General features: G+C 41.6%; 1 protein-coding gene and 1 pseudogene across 3 annotated transcripts in view; one reads left to right on the top strand and one right to left on the bottom strand.

Annotated features, from left to right (window-relative positions):
• FRAS1 (Fraser extracellular matrix complex subunit 1) overlaps positions 1-22,653 on the bottom strand; it is a 484,406-nt gene that overhangs the window by 355,249 nt on the left and 106,504 nt on the right. The window lies entirely within an intron of this gene.
• Positions 9,280-10,960, top strand: LOC101127224 (SERPINE1 mRNA-binding protein 1-like; annotated as a pseudogene).

Genomic DNA, 22,653 nt, shown 5'->3' with positions numbered 1-22,653 from the left:
AATTGGTACATCTTTTTAAATGAGAGAATGTTACCACATTTAAGAGAATTCCACCTAAATTACATGTGAAAGGTGAGAAGATCCAGACATGTGCTAAGACCTACAAAAGCAACCTGACAGTCACTGTAGATCACCCTTTGTCTTGTCTTAGTTTGCTGAGGGTGCTACAACAATATACATAGACTGGGTGGCTTAAGCAACAGAAATTTCTTCTCACAGTTCTGGAAGCTGAAAAGTCCAAGAGCAAGCTGCCAGCCAATTCATTTTCTGGTGAGAACTCTTCCTGGCTTGCAGATGGCCACCTTCTCACTGAGTGTTTTTCAGTGTGCATGTATGGAGACAGCAAGTGAGCTCTGGTCTCTCTTCCTTTTCTTTTAATCACACTAAGTCTATGGGATCAAGATCCCACTCTTATGACCTCATTTAACCCTAATTACATCTTTTGTTGTTTTATCTTAATTACTTCTGTAAAGGCCCTATCTCCAAATATACTCACATTGGGTGTTAGGTCTTAAACATATGAATTTGGCAGTGTAAACAATTCAGTCCATGGAACCCCTTGAAACTGTCAGCCTAGTACATTGCTACACAAAAGAAGCACAATAAAACAAACAACCATTTGTGTAACCATTCAAATAACATGTACTAAGCAAATTCTCTGTGTCAGGTACTATCTTGTGCTGTGGGAAACTGGGAAGGGAAGGGAAGGGAAGGGAAGGGAAGGGAAGGGAAGGGAAGGGAAGGGAAGGGAAGGGAAGGGAAGGGAAGGGAAGGGAAGGGAAGGGAAGGGAAGGGAAGGGGTGCGGTGGGGGGATGGGGGATGGAAGGAGGGAAAGAAGGGAGAGAAGGAGGGAAAGAGGATAGGTGGGTGGGAAGGGCTAAAGACTTTGCCTTCACAGTAGTACATTCTAGCAGATGATGATAAACAGTAAATAACCAAACAATGGGAAGAAAAAAAAAAGCAGTGAATGGGGGAAATGAAGAAGGGAGGTGGGAGAAATAACCAGTTCAGAGAGCATAGACAGGGAAGGCCTCTCTGAGGAAGTGATTTTACAATGAGATCTGAAGAAGGAGGGGGAGCCAGTCATGTGGGGTTTCTGAGGGAGTATTCCAGGGAGAAAGATTAAACAGTGCAAAAGCTTGGGCTAGTAACAAATTTGACTGACATGTGAGGAAAAGAAGTCACAGCGGCTGTACTGTAGTGGGTCATAAGGTGAAGAATCTGAGCTGAGGTCTGAGGGGGAGGCAGGAAGATGCAGACCAAGGTAAAGAGTGTGCACTAAGTGCACCAGAAAAGCATCAGAAGAAATTATACAAAAGAAAGGGCCTGGTCTGAATTTAATATATTTAGCTGAGGTTTTCTGCGGCCAGGAAAGGATGTAGCTGGCCAACAGTAGAAACAACAAAACCAGGTTAGAAGGCTAATGCATCAGTGCAGGCAAAAGATGAAAAATTTTTGGAATAGGTTTGAGGGTCTACTTTAGGAAGTAGAATTTATAGGAGATGGTCATGCATTGGATGTGAAGGGTAGAATTAGAAACAACTATGAGATATTTGGCTTTAGCCAAAAATTATATGAGGTAAAGGGAAATTGGAAGAAATTGACTGGGAAGGAAATATGGAATAAAGAGTTCTTTTCTGAACTTGTGAAATCTGAGGATTATTATATATGCAAATAGAGAAGTAAAATAGAGACTTGCCATCTGTGTCTGCCATGGGAGAGGTCAGGGCTAGAGGGAAGAATTTTTAAGTCAGTACAGACATATTTGAACCATAGAGCCGAATGAGAACACTTGGAAAGAGACTATAGCAAGAGAAGAAGGCCTACATCCCCAAAAGTTTGGGACACATCAACTTTTAAAGGAGAAAGATCCAGCAAAAACTTCCTTGGGATGATAGAAACACATCCTTATCTTCTGCTCATATCATGTTCTGAACCTGAAGAACTGAGTACATGTTTCCAGCCTCAGTATTCCAAGAACAATGCAAGAAGACACAGGGAAGTTCAACGAAAGTGATCAAGAAAGTGAAATCTCATTATAGGAATATCAGAGAAAATGATTATGGCAGTCCAGTCTGAACTGAAGGAAACCAAGTGGGATGCACTACCTCGTCCACTCATCTCCAATGCAGCTAAGCAGGGAGTATTTCTTTTATCCTCCAGTTTTGAGAAGTCAAAACTAAGTTTAATGAAAATATTATCCACAATTGTGCATTTTAATGAGACATGATATAATCATACATGTGGTCAGATAAGTCAGGAGAGGCAAAGCTTACAGGTAAATATGTCAGAACTAGAAGCAGATGATGTATATCCCCAGGCAGTCCTCCAATGACTTACTGTATCCTTTAACATGAGCAAACCTTTTGCCTTAGTCTGGGTCTCACCTACAGTTCGGCAGTAGTACCACATGCCTCTTCACTTGGACATAATTAATTAGATAATAGCTGGAAATAAAACCGCATCTGCAGGGCACATACTTTGAGCTGTCTTTCACCCATAATGGTGTTTTTATGACTGTCCATCCATACCGCTGCCCTTTTATAGTCATTTATAGCATGAGGACGGGGACAGAGTAATGCCAACTGTCTATGCAAGGACTAAACCAGTGATTATGGTATTGGTGACCCTTCATTAGAAAAATACAGAATGTTTCCCTTTACAGAGTCCATATAAAATCTGGAGCTCAATGTGCAAAAACCCTTCTGTGATGGTCAGTTTTATGTGTCAACTTGGCTAAGCTACAGTCCCCAGTTATTCAATCAAATGCTAATCTAGGCATTACTGTGAAGGTAATTTTATAGATGTGATCAACATCTATAATCAGTTGACTTTAAGTAAAAGCAATGTTCCTTTATATTCTTGTTGGGCCTGATCCACACAGTTGAAAGGCCTTAGGAGTAGAGCTGAAGTTTTCCTGAGGAGGAAAAAATTTCACCTGTGGACTGCAAGGTCCAGAGGCCTAGCCAGCCCCCATCATCAGATGAGCCAATTCCCTGAAATATTAGGTTGATGCAAAAGTAATTGCAGTTTTTGACGTTAAAAATAATGGTCAAAACTTCAATTACCTTTGCACCAACCTAAATATAGATAGATAGATAGATAGATAGATAGATAGATAGATAGATAGACAGACAGACAGACAGACAGACAGACTTTCCCACTGGTTCTGTTTCTCTGGTAGAACCCTGGCTGATAAGACACCTTCCTTTTCTCCACAGAGGAAGGAATCAAGTTTATGTAAATGCATACCACTATAGCTATAGAGTATTTGTCTCCATAGAAAGAAAGGGGAAAAGGCAAAGGAAGGATAACTGTTGACAGGTGACCAAGACCCCACTCAGACAAATTCTACCTCTCGTTAATCATATGGACCCTACACTTGGTGAATTTAAACTTTAGTACCAGATTCTTAAGGTCTTGTTTAATTGCATCACCAACAGCACCTCTGTTGATCCTGATGTACTGAAACAGAGGCATAAAATCAAATGCTGATGCTGTCTTTAAGAATAGCAACAGCAGCCAGGCGTGGTGGCTCATGCCTACAATCCTAGCACTTTGGGAGGCCAAGTTGGGCAAATCACAAGGTCAGGAGATCAAGACCATCCTGGCTAACACGGTGAAACTCTGTCTCTACTACAAATACAAAAAATTAGCCGGGTGTGATAGCACATATCTGTAGTCCCAGTTACTAGGGAGGCTGAGGCAGGAGAATCGCTTGAACCTGAGAGGCAGAGGTTGCAGTGAGCTGAGATCATGCCACTGCACTCCAGCCTGGGCAACAGAGTGAGACTCCATCTCAGAAAAAAGAAAAGAAAAAAAAAAGGATAGCAACAGCATTTATAGGCTATGTCTCACCATGAGGACAGATATCTTTCTGAGGGGCAATAGTCTTAATTTTAGCTATGACTTTAGTTCCTTGACTTCTCCCCCAGAAATGCCTGGGGAGACAGTACGACACCTGAGGCCTGAGGCTGCCAACTATGGGGACAAAGTTTGAGGAATAACTTCTACAAAGGGCAAAAGTCAGCTATCACCCCTCCTCACCTTTGTAAATGGGGTCTATGAATCATCATCTCTCCCAAATAGAAAGGCAGGTGTGGGGGTGATGTCATCCTTCTGCTTGTCCAGGTGATGAGGACAAAGCTAAGGGCCCTCTCCCCTTTCATCACTCCATGGGTGCCTCTTCTAAAACATCACACTTGATTAAAAGATTCATTTTCTCCAACAAAGTAACACAGTGAAGAATATACAAGTAGCTTTGCAGCTCTGTTTGAACCTTCAAACACCAGGAAAGGAAACTGGACTCTAGAATATGTCCCTTCCACCTCTCCTCTCTACCATTTGTATAGAGAGTTGACCACAGTTTCTCTTTAAATGAGGCAACACTTTCATTCTCATCCATGCATGCATTCCCTCAAAAATATTTATTGCGTGCTTTGGAAAAAACTAAAGTAAATCAGACCAGATTTTAGGCTCAAAGATTTGGAGAGAAGCTAAGTACATACATTACTATAATACATGTTGGCATAAAATACACAAATAAAACTTCTGCAGGAGTTTAGGCATAATTAGACATAGCAGAGCAGCAGAATGAAAAGAAGACAAAACACAGAAAAGCAACAGCATGACCCATTAAGGGTTTTTACCCTGGGAAACTCCCATCACATTACGATCTTCTTGTTATTTATATATTTAGTTGCCACTAGAAAATAACTAATCAGAACACAATTTTGATGTTGTCTACTGGGAAATCATTGAAGAATACGGCTGCAACCGTTTGTACAGTGATTTGTGTCACATTGCATATTCCTGCTGTGGTCTGGGTGACAAGCTTTACATGAAAAAAACCAGTAAGTTTGTCTTAAAACTATATCTATATAAAACAACGGGGTGAGAATCCAAGCAGGTCCTGACCTGGCAAATGCTAATAAGCCTCATTTGATTCAAACTTATACGGTGGCTCCAGATTAATACAGACTTCCACATAGTTCACAAGTGACAGGCTTTATGATAAATAGAGTACTTCAGCAAAATATGCTATTAAATATATGTGAAGCCTTGAACAGATGGCATTTATAATAGATATCCCTGATAACTGATCACCATTTAGTATTCTCTGGCCCAGGCTCCTATCAAGGTTTCATGACTCTTGGAGGAAAAAAAAAAAAGTATGAGCAAGATCTTAATTTCCCAAGCAGTCTGTCAAACAGCTGTTTCTCACCTCTCTAAAAAAATCAGACATTCATCAAAGCTGTTTGTGGAAAAAGTAAAATATGAATCTTCTGCAAGTTTAACCATAGGTTATCAATTTCCTGACCTATGTATGTTGAAAACCCCAAGTTTCTGATGTTACCAAACAGCTATATGTCTTACACACAGCACTTTTCCCATGACAACTGTGGAATGTTCAACCTTAAGGTTAAGTCTTTTTTGGAGTCATGAGGCACAAGAAAGCAACGAGACTCAGCAGGTTTATAGGAAAGGGTCAGCAAAGAGGATAGCCTCAAAAAGAACCACAAAAGCATTTTGAATAGAAAATGCCAAATTAAGCCTTGATTGAAACATAGGTTATTAGGATAGGACAAGAGAGTCTGAGAACAAAGACACAGAAATCACAAACAGACAAGAGTCAAAGCCAAGGTTGATGATTTTCAAGAAGTAGGCAAATTGCACTTATTAGCTGTCTGCAGTTCAAAGATTTTGCTTGTTCTGATCTGCATCAAGTATAGATATTTTTACATGCTAACCAAAATACTGCATGTTCTCAAAATAAAACTGTATGACAATCAACCAGTCAGGAATGCAAGGCGTCTGGTCACAACTTGCTGGAGTTTTTTTCTAACAATCAAGAAAAGCAAATAACTTTATTAGATTAAAAAAAAACTCATATGCAAATCTTCTCTAAAGCTAATAACCTAAGCTTACAAACGGCCTCTAAAGTGAAAAACAATCCCGTGAGCATAGAGATTCAAATACCATCTGCAGTTTTATCTGAAAAGGCTAACAACTAACTTGCAATCTATAAACTCTGGCACAAATACATTCCATCTAAATTCTGCAAGACAATAATCTTGACAAATCAAGTTTACTTTAACAAAGCTCAAGCCAATAAAACAGCTACATGCCATAAACCCCTTCAGTCAGTTGACTTGCCTTTCACTCTATTTGCTTTTAACTAAATCACACTCACACAGTGCCTACCTACCTCAGGCTCCTACACAAGATACAACAGGAGCGCTGCAAATAATTTTTGATCAACTGACACGCAGCATTAATTCTACAAGTACTGGTCTCATCAACACATCTTGAAAAGTGATAATACTTCTAGAAGCATCATGGTAGACAGTCCTGGGGTTGAATGCCAGGGCACCACTTACTAGGCCTATGACCCAAGGGTACCACTTACTAGGCCTATGACATCTGTTTGCTGAAAAATGAAGATGTGATGGTTTTTCATGTCAACAGGGCTAGGCTAAACTATGAGCACAGAAGGAAGGACAGAGCCATTGGTAGCATACATAAACTTTTTCCCAGTTATTTAGTCAAACACTAATCTAGATGCTGCTGTGAGGAGATTTTGCAGATGTTAATAAAATCCCTAATCAGTTGACTTTAAGCTACAGACATCATCTTTGATGGGCCTGACCTAATCAGGTGGGCCTTTATAAGGGACTGGGCTCTTCCTTGTCATTGAGGCTCCAAACAGCACCTGGGTTCACAATTGCTCTCCCTTCACTGAATCATCCCTTCCTGACTTCCCTGTGGAGAACAGCTTCAGCTCGTGCCCAGGGGTTGCGGACTGCCCACAATCTTCCTGGCTGCCTGTCCTATAGATGTGGACTAGTCAGAATTTAGTTGATATTTGCAGTTAAGTACCCAAGTACATATTACAGATCAAGGTCTGGCAGACTATAGCCTGTGGGCCAAATACAATGCACTGCCTATACTTGTCTTGCCCACGAGCTAAGAACAGTTTTTACAAGTTTAAATAGTTAGGGGAAAAAATAATATTTTGTATCACATGAGAATTTTATGTAATTCAAATTTCAGTGTATTTTATGAGTACCCAGCTCACTCATTCATTTACATATCATCCATGACAGTTTTCCCACTGCAGTGGCAGAGTAGTTGCAGTAAAAGACTTGCTTAGCCAACCCCTACAATCATGTATGCCAATTCCTTGTAATAAATCTTTTACTATTATCTACTGCTGGTTCTGTTTCTCCAGTGACCCTGACTGATCTGGGGTATAATTATCTGTACTTCACTGCTTTGCTATGAGGATTAAATGGGACAATTTATAATCAACCCAGAGCAGTGCTTCTCAAACTCTAGTGTGTGCACAATCATACGGGACGTAGATTCTGAGTAGGTGGCTCTGAGTGGGGCTTACAGTGTACATTTCTGACAAGCTCCCAATTGATACTAACGTCACTGGTCAATGGACACAGTTTGACCAGGAAGAGCTGTCTTAGAGCATAATAAGCACTAAATAAATGCTACTTCCCTTTCCCCAACACTATCTCTTTGACCTTAAAATTTTCAGGTTTCTTTTGTTGAGATTTTGAACTTTTCATTTAATTAATTATATAATGCGTTGACCACCTTCTAGAACTCTGTATGGCTGTAATATATTTAAACACACACACACACACACACACACACACACACAAAGAGAATGAAAACAGGGAGAAAAAAGATAAATCCTAAATAATGCCCTCCCATACCTCATGCCCAGAACTATGGACTACTCACAGAAGCCCGCACTTCTTTAGCCCAGTTGGTAGAAGACACACTTTAAAACCAAGACTAAAGAGATAATTTGACAGGAAAGTAAGGCAAGGTCACTCTTTATTATGTCAAAAACAAACAGTCAAATGCCAACATAGAAACAATACATTTTCTGGACACTGTGAGCACATTCCTGAGCAGGGCTGCTGGAAGATGGACCACCAATCTGCATAGGTGGTGTGGTTTCCGGGGACGCCAAAACAACTCCTGTGCAGAGACTAGTAATCCCCACTCTGCCTCACCTGGTGACTGTTAATATTTCATAACAGCTTTGTTCTTGTGGTTGGAGACTTTGCTTTCCTGAGAATTAAAATACCTGCCCTAGAGATGTAGACTTCAGAAACTAGGATGTTTGTTTCCATGTCCATACCCATCATTCCACCTACTACTCTCATCAGCCCATGAAACTGCACCTGTGGAAGATGCCAACAGCCTCCCCATGCCAACCCAAGAATTATGCAAGTCCATATCTGGCTTGACCCACTACAACTCTGGACACTCTCGACCCTGTCTCAACATCAGAGACTTCTGCGGCATTGCTCTCTCCTGGTTTTCCTCCTGTCTTAAGCTGCTCCTTCTATCTCTTTTTCCAGCTTCTCTGCTGTGTACCTCTTCTCAGCCTGAGTTCCTGTTTTTCTCCCTCTCTCATCCATTCTCTTCTTTGTGCTGAACTCCAGACCCACACAGTTCTCTGTCCTCTGGGCATTTTTTTTTCTTTTTTTTTTTTCAGACAGGGTCTCCCTCTGCCACCCAGGCTGGAGTGCAGTGGCACGATCTTGGCTCACTGCAACCTCTGCCTCCTGGGTTCAAACAATCCTCGTGCCTCAGCCTCCCAAGTAACTGAGATTACAGGCACGTGCCACCATGTCCAGCTAATTTTTTTGTATCCTTAGTAGAGACGGGGTTTCACCACGTTGGCCAGGCTGGTCTCGGACTCCTAACCTCAAATGATCCGCCTGCCTCGGCCTCCCAAAGTGCTGGGATTACAGGTGTGAGCCACTGCGCCTGGCCCCTCTGGGCATTTTAACTTAGATTTCCTCAAGTATCTCAGACTTAAACTGACCCAAATCAAACTCACTGTCACTATCCCTAAACCTACTTTTCTCCTGCACTCTGCTTTGCTGAATAGCATCATCATTCACCCAGGAAAATAGTGGAAACCTGGGAGCCCACCCTTCTTCTTTGCCTGGTTACCTCTTACTTGTCTTCTAAGATCCAGACTCTGCTTCTCTTAGGAACCCTTCCTTATCTGGCCTCAGTCTGGGTGAAGCTCCCCTTCCAGGCCCCCAGGTGCTCCCCGTGTACATTTCCACTGCAGCACATATGACATGGTACATCATATAACCACAACACGGTTGCCCCTGTTCTATACTTTCATGGCATCCTGAGCTTTTGCTTTATAGCATTTCTTACAAATATAATTCTATGGTCATTTGTGAAATTATTAAATACCTGCTTCCATCTTGGCCCGGCCATCTTGTGGGAAGAGCTGAAGCAGGCGCTCTTGGTTCGGCGCGGCCCGCTGCAATCCGTAGAGGAACGCGCCGCCGAGCCACCATCATGCCTGGGCATTTACAGGAAGACTTCGGCTGTGTGGTCACCAACCGATTCGACCAGTTACTTGACGACGAATCGGACCCCTTCGAGGTGCTGAAGGCAGCGGAGAACAAGAAAAAAGAAGCCGGCAGGGGCGGCGTTGGGGGCCCTGGGGCCAAGAGCGCAGCTCAGGCGGTGGCCCAGACCAACTCCAACGCGGCAGGCAAACAGCTGCGCAAGGAGTCCCACAAAGACCGCAAGAACCCGCTGCCTCCCAGCGTTGGCGTGGTTGACAAGAAAGAGGAGACGCAGCCGCCCGTGGCGCTTAAGAAAGAAGGAATAAGACGAGTTGGAAGAAGACCTGATCAACAACTTCAGGGTGAAGGGAAAATAATTGATAGAAGACCAGAAAGGCAACCACCTTGTGAACGAAGATTCGAAAAGCCACTTGAAGAAAAGGGTGAAGGAGGCGAATTTTCAGTTGATAGACCGATTATTGACCGACCTATTCGAGGTCGTGGTGGTCTTGGAAGAGGTCGAGGGGGCCGTGGACGTGGAATGGGCCGAGGAGATGGATTTGATTCTCGTGGCAAACGTGAATTTGATAGGCATAGTGGAAGTGATAGATTTTCTTTTTCACATTACAGTGGCCTGAAGCACAAGGACAAACGTGGAGGTAGCGGATCTCACAACTGGGGAACTGTCAAAGACGAATTAACTGACTTGGATCAATCAAATGTGACTGAGGAAACACCTGAAGGTGAAGAACATCATCCAGTGGCAGACACTGAAAATAAGGAGAATGATGTTGAAGAGGTAAAAGAGGAGAGTCCAAAAGAGATGACTTTGGATGAGTGGAAGGCTATTCAAAATAAGGACCGGGCAAAAGTAGAATTTAATATCTGAAAACCAAATGAAGGTGCTGATGGGCAGTGGAAGAAGGGATTTGTTTCCATAAATCAAAGAGTGCAAAGGCTCATGCTGAGGATTCAGTTATGGACCATCATTTCCGGAAGCCAGAAAATCATATAACGTCTCAGCTGGAGATCAATTTTGGAGACCATGGCCGCCCAGGACGTGGCGGCAGGGGAGGACAAGGTGGACGTGGGCGTGGTGGGCGCCCAAACCGTGGCAGCAGGACCGACAAGTCAAGTGCTTCTGCTCCTGATGTGGATGACCCAGAGGCATTCCCAGCTCTGGCTTAACTGGATGCCATGAGACAACCCTGGTTCCTTCGTGAACCCTTCTGTTCAAAGCTTTTGCGTGCTTAAGGATTCCAAATGACAAAGAAATTAAAAAAAAAAAAAAAAGACTGTCATTCATACCATTCACACCTAAAGACTGAATTTTATCTGTTTTAAAAATGAACTTATCTCGCTACACAGAAGTAACAAATATGGTAGTCAGTTTTGTATTTAGAAATGTATTGGTAGCAGGGATGTTTTCATAATTTTCAGAGATTATGCATTCTTCATGAATACTTTTGCATTGCTGCTTGCAAATATGCATTTCCAAACTTGAAATATAGGTGTGAACAGTGTGTACCAGTTTAAAGCTTTCACTTCATTTGTGTTTTTTAATTAAGGATTTAGAAGTTCCCCCAATTACAAACTGGTTTTAAATATTGGACATACTGGTTTTAATACCTGCTTTGCATATTCACACATGGTCAACTGGGACATGTTAAACTTTGATTTGTCAAATTTTATTCTGTGTGGAATACTAACTATATGTATTTTAACTTAGTTTTAATATTTTCATTTTTGGGGAAAAATCTTTTTTCACTTCTCATGATAGCTGTTATATATATATGCTAAATCTTTATATACAGAAATATCAGTACTTGAAGAAAAAAAAAATCTGCTTCCCCCACTAGATCAAAGCTTTCATACCATTAGGCACCATCTATCCTGTTCACCACATCCAGCACACCCAGAGCCTGAGACACTGTATATGCTCAATTAGTTGTTGAACGAATGAATGTTTACCTGTGTATCTCTTCCACTAGACTAGGAACCTCGTAGGAGTAGGAACTGACTTTTATCCTAGTGCCTAGTACATAGTGAGCGCATGCTAAGTGTCGGTTGGCTGAATAAGTTAATGTAAGTATAGTGATATCATCAGTAGTCAAAAAGCAAGCTTCATATATATAAGAGTGTTTGTTAACCAAACCTTTTCAGCCACTTCTCTCCATGGCTCCCACTGATTGCCACAGCATCCTTGCACCAACTGCCCAACTCCCCTGCATTTCCCTGGGTAGCTCCTATGCCCTGGGTAGCTCCTATGTCAGTGGGACAGTCATATTCATTTGTCTCACAAGTGGCTGCCAGTTCCATTCCTTAAATGCCTAGAGACATATAACAGATGTCTCTTAATCATATATGGTTTTATTCCACCTCCAGATGAAAGTCAATTCCCTTAGATAAATTATTTGGATGAAATAAGTACCTGGAATCCCTCCTTTATTCACCTTCTTTGGATTTCTGTACAAACAACACATTCAAAGTTTATAGAGATGTCATTTTGAATATATTTTCTGGAGCAGGGAAGGAATGGCTTTTCAAAGCTCCACATTTTAGAGAGTTTTATACAACTCAGATTTTTAATGAAACGCTTCCTGCTAATTCAGGGGAATTCCACTTTCTTTCATCCAAGGCCTGAGGAGATTGTGAGCCATGTCTTGGCATAACTTGCCTGCCTACCTGCTGGCATGTGATATTAAAAAGAAGAGGCTACCACAGGTGCTTTTTCTGTGGAGAGCCAGATGTCAAGAAAAGGCCCCAAGGCTGAAAGAATGAGAAGAATGTAAATGATCCAACAGGGCCTCAACTGAAGATACACTTCCAGTCGGTGAGAACAATGGCATTTTCCCATTCCATTCCATTTTCTGGTTCTAAGTTGCATTCTCAAGAAGTTTTCCTTTGCTATATCCACAACTGGAACACCAGAATGAGAAACAAAAGGAATACTTCATCATTCTCTGTGTTCCTATACACTTTCCTGATACGTGAGTAGCCCTGTTGTGTAGATGGGAACAGTGAGATACTGAAGAGTCCTGAAGATCAAACCACAGGCAATTCCAAGAGGAATGTATAGTCATGGCTGCCCCTTCGCTCCCCTTGAACATCTGTGCATCAGCGGTAATTACGGGGTAGGAACTACCCTTTATTGAATACCTACTCTATACCTCACCCTATGTAGGTACTCCACATACAGTATCCTATTTAAAGCCCAAAATAATCCTGTAGTGGGTTTAATAGTGTCTCCCCAAATTTTATGTGCACCTGGAACCTCAAAATGTGCCCTCATTTGGAAATAGGGTCTTTGTAGAGGTAATTAGTTTAATCCCCAGTTACTGGCTGAGAGCAGGGGCAAATGGAAATGTCCAGCACAAGGGCTCTCAAGCATATGACACCGTTACACCCCTGAGAGATGCTAGGTTGCTGTTTCTTGGTGAGTGTCATTTTGCAAATCAATTGGATTAAGATCTCAGCTGCTCAGACATTAGTGAATTGAATGTCAAATACTACACTGACTATCAGGGGAATTTTTACGTTGATGCCCACCAAATTAATACTTGTTGGTTATACCCTGGTTCAGAAATGAAGTAATTTTTCTTTTGCAGGTAGCTTCTTCTTATATGTGAGATATCACTACTTCATGTATCAACATCTATACAAATTGGTAATTTAAGAAAAAGGACTGAAAACTAGGAAGCCTAGAATGTCACGGAATCTTGGACCTGGAATAGAACATCCCACTTATTCTCCTACTTAGAGCAGAAATCCCTTTTAAGGTGCCTGCAGTAATCATTCTTTCGATAAAAATGCCAATCATTGGGTAAAGTATCTCTACCCAATGACTGGTATCTTTATTTTTTTTAAAAAAGGAGAGAACACACATACACATAGAAAGAAAACAGCCACAAGAAGACAGAGACAGAGATTAAAGTGATGCTGCCACAAGCCTAGGAGGCCAGGAGCTGCCTAAAGTTGGAAGAGGCAAGGAAGGAATCTCCCTTAGAGCTTTGGGAGGGAGCATGGCCCTGACAACACCTTGATTTCAGACTGTGGCCTCCAGAGACAGAAAAAATTTCTTTGAGAGAATAACTTTCTAATTTTTTTAAGTCACCCAGTTTGCGGAAATTTGCTATGGAAGCCCAGGAAACTAATACAAATCCTAAGAGGTTAGGTATCATTACTGCCATTGTAATGACACAGAACTGAGGATCAATAGCGTTCAGTAACTTCCAGGAAGTAATACACAGTGTTCAATCCATATCCATATGTAAGGGGAGGGAAGGTAAAAGGTGGTGAGGCACCTGAAAGGAAGAAGGTGTATGAGATAGAGGCAGGGCTGCAATTTTCAGCCTTAGTGTTGATGATGATGAACCAGGAGTTACAGGTGCTGGAAGCATAATCTCAAGTAGAGCTGGCAGACGCGCCTTCCCTACGGCCACCCCTGCAGTGCCCCATCCACCAGCAGTGATTCAGGACCCAGAGACTCCCAACTGACCTCACCCAGAGATGGCTGTTTATTTTGCTTTAACTCAATGAGAGAACAATTTTAACAATGAAACTGAACAGGTACAACAAGAGAATGCTAACCATAGACCAATGTCCCCAACCACTTGTCTCAACAGCTCATGAGTTGCCCATGGCCATACTCCACCATTAAGGTTCCACTATGGACCAAGGCAGTGTTTATTTCCTCCTTCCATAAACATTGAGGTATTTCAAAAATACCATTTAGAATAACATAAAGAATACCTATGTACTACCATTTAGCTTTCATAATTTTTAACACTGAAGTATAATTATTTGTTTCTCAACTATATTTCAAGTCATGTCCCCCTCTTCTGGTGAATATAAAACATTTCCGGGAGTCTGAGGCAGGAGAATGGCATGAACCCAGGAGGCGGAGCTTGCAGTGAGCCGAGATAGCGCCACTGCACTCCAGCCTGGGCGACAGAGCAAGACTCCGTCTCAAAAAAAAAAAAAAAAACTCACATCACTCTCTCTCTCCCTCCCATTGAGGTTCTAACGCACTCCCACTATGGAGGTGTGTAACCTGCCTATTGGCAATTGTTGGGACAGACATAATGAATTTTGGTTTCAGCAATACAAGACAAAGGTCCCTGTGATGTTTTGATGGGACAGATATGATGACCAAAGCCAAGAGTAGGTTGAATGGTAGTACCCATTGATGTGAGTTAGCTAATTGGTCTCAACCTAAAGAAGGCTCTTTCTTGACATGCTACAAGGCCCCTTCCTTGTTTCTTTCCTATTAACATTTTTACCAACAACTTGTATGAAAACTTAGAAGTATGTGAGTTAAACTTCTACTCAACACATTCCATTCTATCTTGTATTGCATAAGTGTTTACATTCCTCTCCCCAGCCACACTGTAAGCTTCATAGGTGTGCCTGCCTGGAGCCTTGCCAATAGCTGGGGGCTCAAAAAATGTTGGTTGAATTAAATTGTATCTTATGAGGACAGGTTGCAGAAACTGGGAATGTTTCGCCTGGAAATGAGAAGGTGTCAGGGAGAAATGATGGCTGTCTTCACATATTTGAAGGATGATGAGATTTAAGCAATGTAGCTCTTCAGGGAAAAATTAGAACAACTGGTGAAAGGAACAGTGAGTTGATTTCTGCCCAGTGTAAGGAAACTCTTTATAACATTTACACCCGATGGCAATGGGAATGGGTGGAATTGCGAGTCCTCATACTCACAATGGGAGGGGCGCAATGATTACTGCAGGCACTTTAAAAGGGATTTCTGCTCTAAGTAGGAGAACAAATGGGATGCTGTATTCCAAGTCCAAGATTCTATGACATTCTAGCCTTCCTAGTTTTCAGTCCTTTTTCTTAAATTGCCAATTTGCATAGATGTTGATACATGAAGTAATGCTATCTCACATATAATAGGAAGCTACCTGCAAAAGAAAAATTACTTCATTTCTGAACTAGGGTATAACCAACTACAGGTATTATTACCCTTAATTTGGTGGGCATCAACATAAAAATTCCCCTGATAGTCAAAGTAGTATTTGACATTCAATTCACTAATGTCTGAGCAACTGAGATCTTAATCCAATTGATTTGCGAAATGGCACTCACCAAGAGACAGCAACCTAGCGTCTCTTAGGGATGTAATGGTGTCACATGCTTGAGAGCCCTTGTGCTGGACATTTCTATCTACCCATGCTCTCAGCCAAGGCATGCTGGCCTGCATGGACCACGTCAGCAGGCTTCCAGAAGGATTTGGCCAAAGAGGAGGACTGGCAGAAGATCAGAGGGAGGGTGGAAAGGGTGGCCATTTCCTTCCTGCCTCCCTTCCTGCTGTGCATCATGATCTGGCCAGGTCTCTCATCTGAAGCCACAATTCCTGTAAGATGATCCTCTCCACAGAGCTGGCTCTGCTTCCAGGTTCCCAGAAATGTTCTTCCTTTCCCTTTCAGATGTAGAATTAATATTGGCTCCCTGCTGTAACTACCCCTAGGATATTGCACTATTCCTGTGGTTTCCCTATACAATGCCCTGCCCTCACCTCTGAAAAGAGTCCCCTTATTGAACTCTCCTCAAATCACCCAGTTCAGGTCTGTAGACTTTCCTGCTGGAGCATTAGCTGACACAGCCAGACCAGAGTCAAGGCCAATAAACTAAGGGTGCATTCAATGGCAGAGTAAGTGTGTCCCTCCTTACCGGGGCACACAGATGGGAGATGTTGCCACCCAGAGAAACTCCTGGGAGTCTCTCCAGTAGTGCTGGTCTGACCAAGAAAAGAACAGTAAAAGCAATTAGACAGTAGCAGGAGATCACAGTCAATTCATTAGAAAATGTGTTAATTAATGGGAGCCAGAAGTATAAATACTGAAAGGGCCCAAATGTAAATCTTGCTCCCCTTCCCCCACAAAAAGTAGCCTCCAGGCGATGGGATAAGAAGCCAGGAGCCTGATGGGCAGTGTCCGGATGGGGCCAGTGGAGAGCAGCCAGCCTGCATTTGCAGGAAGTAGCAAAGGCTGATTTCACCCACTTCATCTTTCTGCCTAGAACCAAGCCTGCTGGGATGCAATAATGAAAATCTTCACAGCACATTACTGAATACAGTAATGCCTTTCTGCCTCAATAATACCGCAGCCTGTGCATGAATGTAATGCATTATTCTGATGCTGCTAGAAGAAAATTCAGTGATTTACATTTAGGGTTTATGTTTTGTTTCCAAATGAAAACATTCATCCCAACAACTATTCCTACACAGGTATTCCCACTGCAAGCAAATGGCTCAAGATTTAGACTGTGTTCTGTTGCCTAAGACTTCTGACCTAATTCAGCTTCCCATCTTACCAGATTTTAAAAAGCCTGGTTAAAGATTTATAATCCTGTCATTTTATCCCCAGGACAAATTATATTCCAGGTGACTTTAATGCATGAAGATGACCAGTGCTAGTCAGCCAAATACTTGGCTTATCTTAATTGTTAGACAGTTGGTATGCTCAGCATTTTTGAGAGAGCTGAGTGAGTGCACCCCTTCTATCTTTTCCCTCCCTTCCGTACTGGTTATATCCCAGGTAGATAACTATGCCTGGTTACAGGAAAACAAAGGATCTTGTAGAGCGGGATGGGAGTTTGGAGCTTGTGTTTGCACTGCCATCATTGGTAGGAAGTGTTACATCTCATTATCTTCTTCTCAGACACATAATCCTCTTGTATATTCAAATGGCATTCAAGTCTTCATTAAGCAGGTTCCATGATCCTACCAAATATGGAAGAGATCCATGGACATAGGTATGTTTGCCAAGCCCTAAATTAATAGTAAGGTTTTTTATGTGACCTAAGTGGACTGTGATTTCTTGTAGTCAAGAACATGAGCCAACACATTTCCAAGTTAAAGCAGTAAACACAGCAAAATTTAATTTACAGAGAGCTCCTGGGAAACATGAGGCTCATTCAGAGAGTCAAAGCATCAGAGACTGGTCCTAAAAATAAAAGAAGCTACTATTCTGATCTCCCGGATTCAGCTGTGTGTTCAGCTGAAACACGGGAGACAGAGGAGACACCAAGGGACATGGCAATCAAGAGTTAGTCACGTAGCACCCAGTTATACCATCTGTACAGTGAAGCTGAATGCACACAGTAACTGATGATAAGCATTAGTAAGAAATATTAAGCACCTTGAGAATAACAGTGTAATGCATATAGAAATGTTTTCTATTACTTCAACCAGCCTTGTCATTTTTACCCATGATGGTTTCCTAAAATTGTGTTTTAAATGAGGAGCACTTTCTCCATAGCCTCCCAGTAAGAAATGAGAATGTCTTGAAAAATCACATAGTGCCGCCTGTTAAGATTTGTTAGTTCTTAAGACTAATCAGTAAACACAACCCCAACTTTATGCACCTTATAGAAAGACGTGAGTTGAGTAAGAATGAGTGAAGCACTCAAGTGAAGTCAAAATACCTGTATGAAATAACTGGAAAAGATATTTTGCTTCTCAGTTTCAATTCCAAGATGCCTCTCATGTGTAGAAGGCAGGATGCCTCTTGGGAATGGGACTGGGAATGGGGGAGCTTCCCAGTAATTGTAAAGGGGGAGGAGATGCAAGTGAGGGAGTCTCAAGAGTAAAGGGCATCTGGAGAGTAAAGGACCTCCTCCGGGAGGTGACAAGACTCCTCCATTTCATGTTCATAGCACCCCAGGGAGGGAACAACAGTGTCAGGAGACAACAGCATCAGGATAGATCCCAATGTTTCAAGGGTGGAGCAGAAGTAGCAGATTCCTAAACCCAAGAGGCTTGGGGTATGGGACAAAGGTATCTGCTGGGAACTGGCTTGCGCTCACGAGACAGATGAGCCACCTCCTTAAAGACCTAGAAGACCTCACATTGTGTAAGACCTCAGACTGTGACAAAACCCCAGGAAGACTAAAGGATACATCAGAAAGACTGAGGGTATTGTTCTGCACATCTGACAGCATGGAGACACAAAGTCAGAAACTGAGCAGAGTTGTAAAACCGAAGTCAGCCCTTCGAGCACACCTGAGCTGTGGACAAAGATTCGCACCCATCTTCTAAAATAACATTTCACAGTGTGTTTCTCTTTTTTGGGTGTCATGGATAAAATACTCCTGCCAACACAGAGACCACAAGGGCATTATTTTTATCATATGATCACCTCTAAATTCAATCCAAAATAATAAGACTTTGAGGAAAAGTGCAGTTTTAAAATATAAAGGGGCCCCAAAGAGCTCTTCAATCAAGAACTCCACAAAAGACTCTCAATAGACTAATGTTCTTCAGGCTAATAAAATTAATGGAAAGAGGTGATGTAAAAAAAATGGTGACTTTTAAAAATTAGATAAGCTTAGTATTATTGTAAAATAATATTTAAAAATACAACTGAAAGAAAACTAATTTATTCATGCACTAAAAAAAAATCTTACTTTTTAAAATTAGTTGTTTAGTGTCAGAGTGAAATATGACAATCCATCTTCTTTGGATCCTGACATTGTTATATTTTAATTTTTAGTTTTCAAAATTCAGCTTATCTACCAAGATTAGAAACTAACTAAAAACAAACTTCCAAAGTGTTAACAGGTATGGCTAGGTCAGAAAAAAAGCGTTTGTCAGTCACTTAGCCAGAAATTACAAAGCCTATGCTGTTTCATTAAATGAAAATTTCTGGTTAAACACAAACACTGTTCATGTCATATCTTACTGCAAATGTTTCTAAAAATGTATTTGTCTGTTTTTTCCCATCTTGGTAAATAACATATGTTAAATAGAACAACTTTTCTTAGATGATTCTATTTCATTAAAACCAATAACTACACATACAGCTTTTACTATTGTTGGTGCACTAAGCCAGGAGATGAAATCTGTAACCAGAAGGGCAAGGAATGTGCAGTCTGCAGCAGGCCTAATACAAGCACACAGATGCAGACACTACAGGGAAACAGTGAGGTAGGAAACACACAGGGGGATGCAGTAGAAGGGGAGAGAGAAGGTCAGAGGGAGCAGGAGAGCACCTAAATGAGAGGTCAGAAGTCAAGGCCCATCTTAAATACTGGAAAAGGCATTTAAGGTAAAGACGGAAGGAAGCTATTCTTGACTTGAGAAATGACATGAGGAAAGAAATGGTCATGTAAAAGCATAGAGAAGCTTTTAGGGTAAGTGTAGATACAGCTAGCAAGATGGGATGGGGCTGCATGATGGTGGTCTTAAGGGCCGGGTCAACGAGCCTGTATTGAAGTGGATAGGAAACAGGGAGCCACAGTATTATGTGAGGAGGGAGGAAAGAAGGCTGAAGTCAGACTGTGAGAAAAGGCTACAGCGATGTGCTGGAGAGCACAGCCAGCAGCAGGAGAGGGTGGCTTCATAGCAGGTGCTAATTTAATTTTTTCCAGCCTGGAGGCGACACTCATAGGCTAGGCAAAGAACCTGAGGATGGTGGTGGCCCCAGCCATGGAAAGAGTGGTAAGAGAAGCTACAAAGGGAGTCCCCGTGGAAGCTGTAAAGCATTGAATGTGGCAAGAAGTGGTGGTAGGTGTGGGGGTGGAGGTGGGAGTTAACAGTAACTCCAACTCCAAAATGTTTTGTTGCATGAAAAAGAGCAAGTCGAAGAATTCTAAGCATAGTATGTGATATTTATGTAAAAGAAAATCATTAAAACATTATACTATATATTTTGTGTGGGCACATGTAAAACACATAAAGAGGCAGTAGAGAATGGTGATTAAGGGACTCTGGAGCTACAGGGCCCAGGTTCAAATCTCCATTCTGGCAGATATAGGCCTGTGGCCTTGGGCAAATTACTGAACCACCCTGAGAGGGACAGGGAGGGTGAGCTCGAGGAAAGCAGAATTGATGTGAAATTGCAGTTATTTTATTTTTTTTAATTAACAAAAGATTGCTTACCAGCAGTGAAGGTCCAGCTGAAGTTAGAGTTCATAGTTTTTGAGGCATCAATTCAGAGCAGAAAGAGAACCAATCACAGACAAGCCACCTCATAGGTAAGGAAGGCCCGCAAAGAGATTCGTGAGCCCTAAAATTGCTGGTTCCTTGTGAACTTGACTGTGCCTAAGACTGGTAAATAAAGACAGACATTAAAAATGAAAATGAGAACTGAGAGAGAGAGAGTGGAATGGGATGCCAGAAGCCAAAGGAAGAAAAAAGAGCAGCTCCTCATGAGAGAGGAGGGAGGTGGCCTGAGAAAGGAATTCAAAGGCAGAGCAATTTCACCTGAGGATGCAGTGTGACTGTGGGGCCACCCGTGACACGAAGCTAGAGCTACTCAGATGGCATACAAAGAATAATGAGGATGGTATCAGAGGTGATCCTGACCTTCCATCTTATCTCTCTGATCTATCAGTTATCACTATTACGACATAATAGATGAAAACGACAATGAGAGTGTTCTGAATGCACTCAGGCATTTCCTCAAAGTTTAATCCTTGGTGAAATCCCCAGGATGCATTTTTTTCCTTTCCTTTGCTTGTTCATTTATTCAACAAATAATTACTATGCAAAGCACTGTACAATCTGTGAGAGATGCAGATCTCATCTATGGCGGCAGCACTTAAGGGGCTCACAACCTATTGGAGGGTATATGAAAATAATTAGCCATTTTACAAGAGCTAATTAACAAGACAACAGGTGATGTTAAAATGCAACATGAAATGAAGTGACAAGTAAATTATATGTGCTTACAGAGGAGAAATATCACTACCGGTTGTTGGCTAACCTTTCATACATTCATTTAGCAAAGATTCACTAAGCACCAACTATATGTCAGACTCTTTGTAGCTATTTATATAATGGTGAACAAAACAGACACAAACCCAGCCTTTAACATAGGGGGAGAAGATAAATAGTAAACAAACGTACAAATAAGGGTATGAAGGCAAATTGTGACTAAGTGCTAGGAAAGAAACGAATGAGTTGCTTTAAAAACAGAATAACAGGAGACCCACTTGAGGGATCTTGGAAGCTCAAAATGACATTTAAAAACACCCTCAGAAAGCACATGGCAACATTTTGTCATGTTCTATTAGTTAATCACATATTATGTGCAGGACTTTATTAACTTTATATATTAGCTCAAATTCTCAAAATAAGCCTTACTTAGATCAATATTACTATCTCGTCCCCATTTTAGGGAACAAGTAAACTGAGGCTTGGAGAAGTTAATTAACTTTTTCAAGAGCATAGTTAGTAAATGGCAACACCAGAATTCAAAGCTAGATCTGTGTAACTCCTGAACCTACGCCTTTCCACTGCATTACACTGTCAACTCAGATGGCGTCCCAAGTTCTTGTTTCAGTTGTGAAAATAATCCTCTGAAGAAAACATTTGATGCTAATATAACAATTACTACTGCATTGAAAAATGGTGCTGTTAAGTAGCAATGGTCAAGATATTTTCACAAAAGAACATTCCTTGCACCTCTGTTAATATTTTGCTAGCATCTCATCCAGTTTGAGGGCTTGATAATAATAAAATACAATAATAATTATAATTTAATGGGCACACATTTAATTAATGTGTGCTGTACGTTGTGGTTAGTGATGTTCATGCAATACCTTATTTAATCCTTGCCACAACTCTGTGAGGTGCACGTTACTGTCTCCATTTGAGAAGTGGCATCTAAAGCTGAGAGGTTAAGCAACTTGACAAAGGCGACACCAGGTAAGTGGCAGAGTCGAGATTCAAACTCCATTACAGCACACTAACAATGCCGTCCCCTGCGCCAGCCCATGAACTCCATGAGCCATAATTAGCTTTGTTGTAGGGAGAGAGAACAGAGGTAAAACAATTCGCCAGAAGTAATATGGTTAATGAAAAGTAGACCCAGTCAGGGAAATTGAAATTCCTGCTCCCCATTTACTACCAGACCTCAGGAACATTGTTGGAGCAAATATGATGAATGCATGATGGCTGAAAAAAATTACTTAACTCATTATGAATGGCTCAAGTCAATTGTACTCAAGGAACAAGAGGGCAGCCTGCAATTTACAACTCCCCCTTGTTCGGCTGGTTGGAGTCTCAAAACCCTTTTTGTACTGGATGCAGCAGTCCCAGCCCGGATCACAATCTGCACCTAAATTTCCCAGTGAAGACTTCCCAACTTCAGTAAATTGACACTGCCCAGTTCCTTCTTTTCTTCTGTCTTGTCAGACATCTTGCACACAAAGCACCCTCATATGATTCAACAAGGTTGAGAATTAACCAGATACAATGGCCCCAAGAAGAAAGCATCTCCAAGAATCTTTTAGCACCTGCCTAGCCTCTTTATTAAAGAGCTGGCTCAAAATCCAGAGGCA

The sequence above is a fragment of the Gorilla gorilla genome, chromosome 3, assembly GCF_029281585.2.
Source record: "Gorilla gorilla gorilla isolate KB3781 chromosome 3, NHGRI_mGorGor1-v2.1_pri, whole genome shotgun sequence".
NCBI classification, from domain to species: Eukaryota; Metazoa; Chordata; class Mammalia; order Primates; family Hominidae; genus Gorilla; species Gorilla gorilla.
This window is presented reverse-complemented; position numbering and strand designations above follow the sequence as displayed.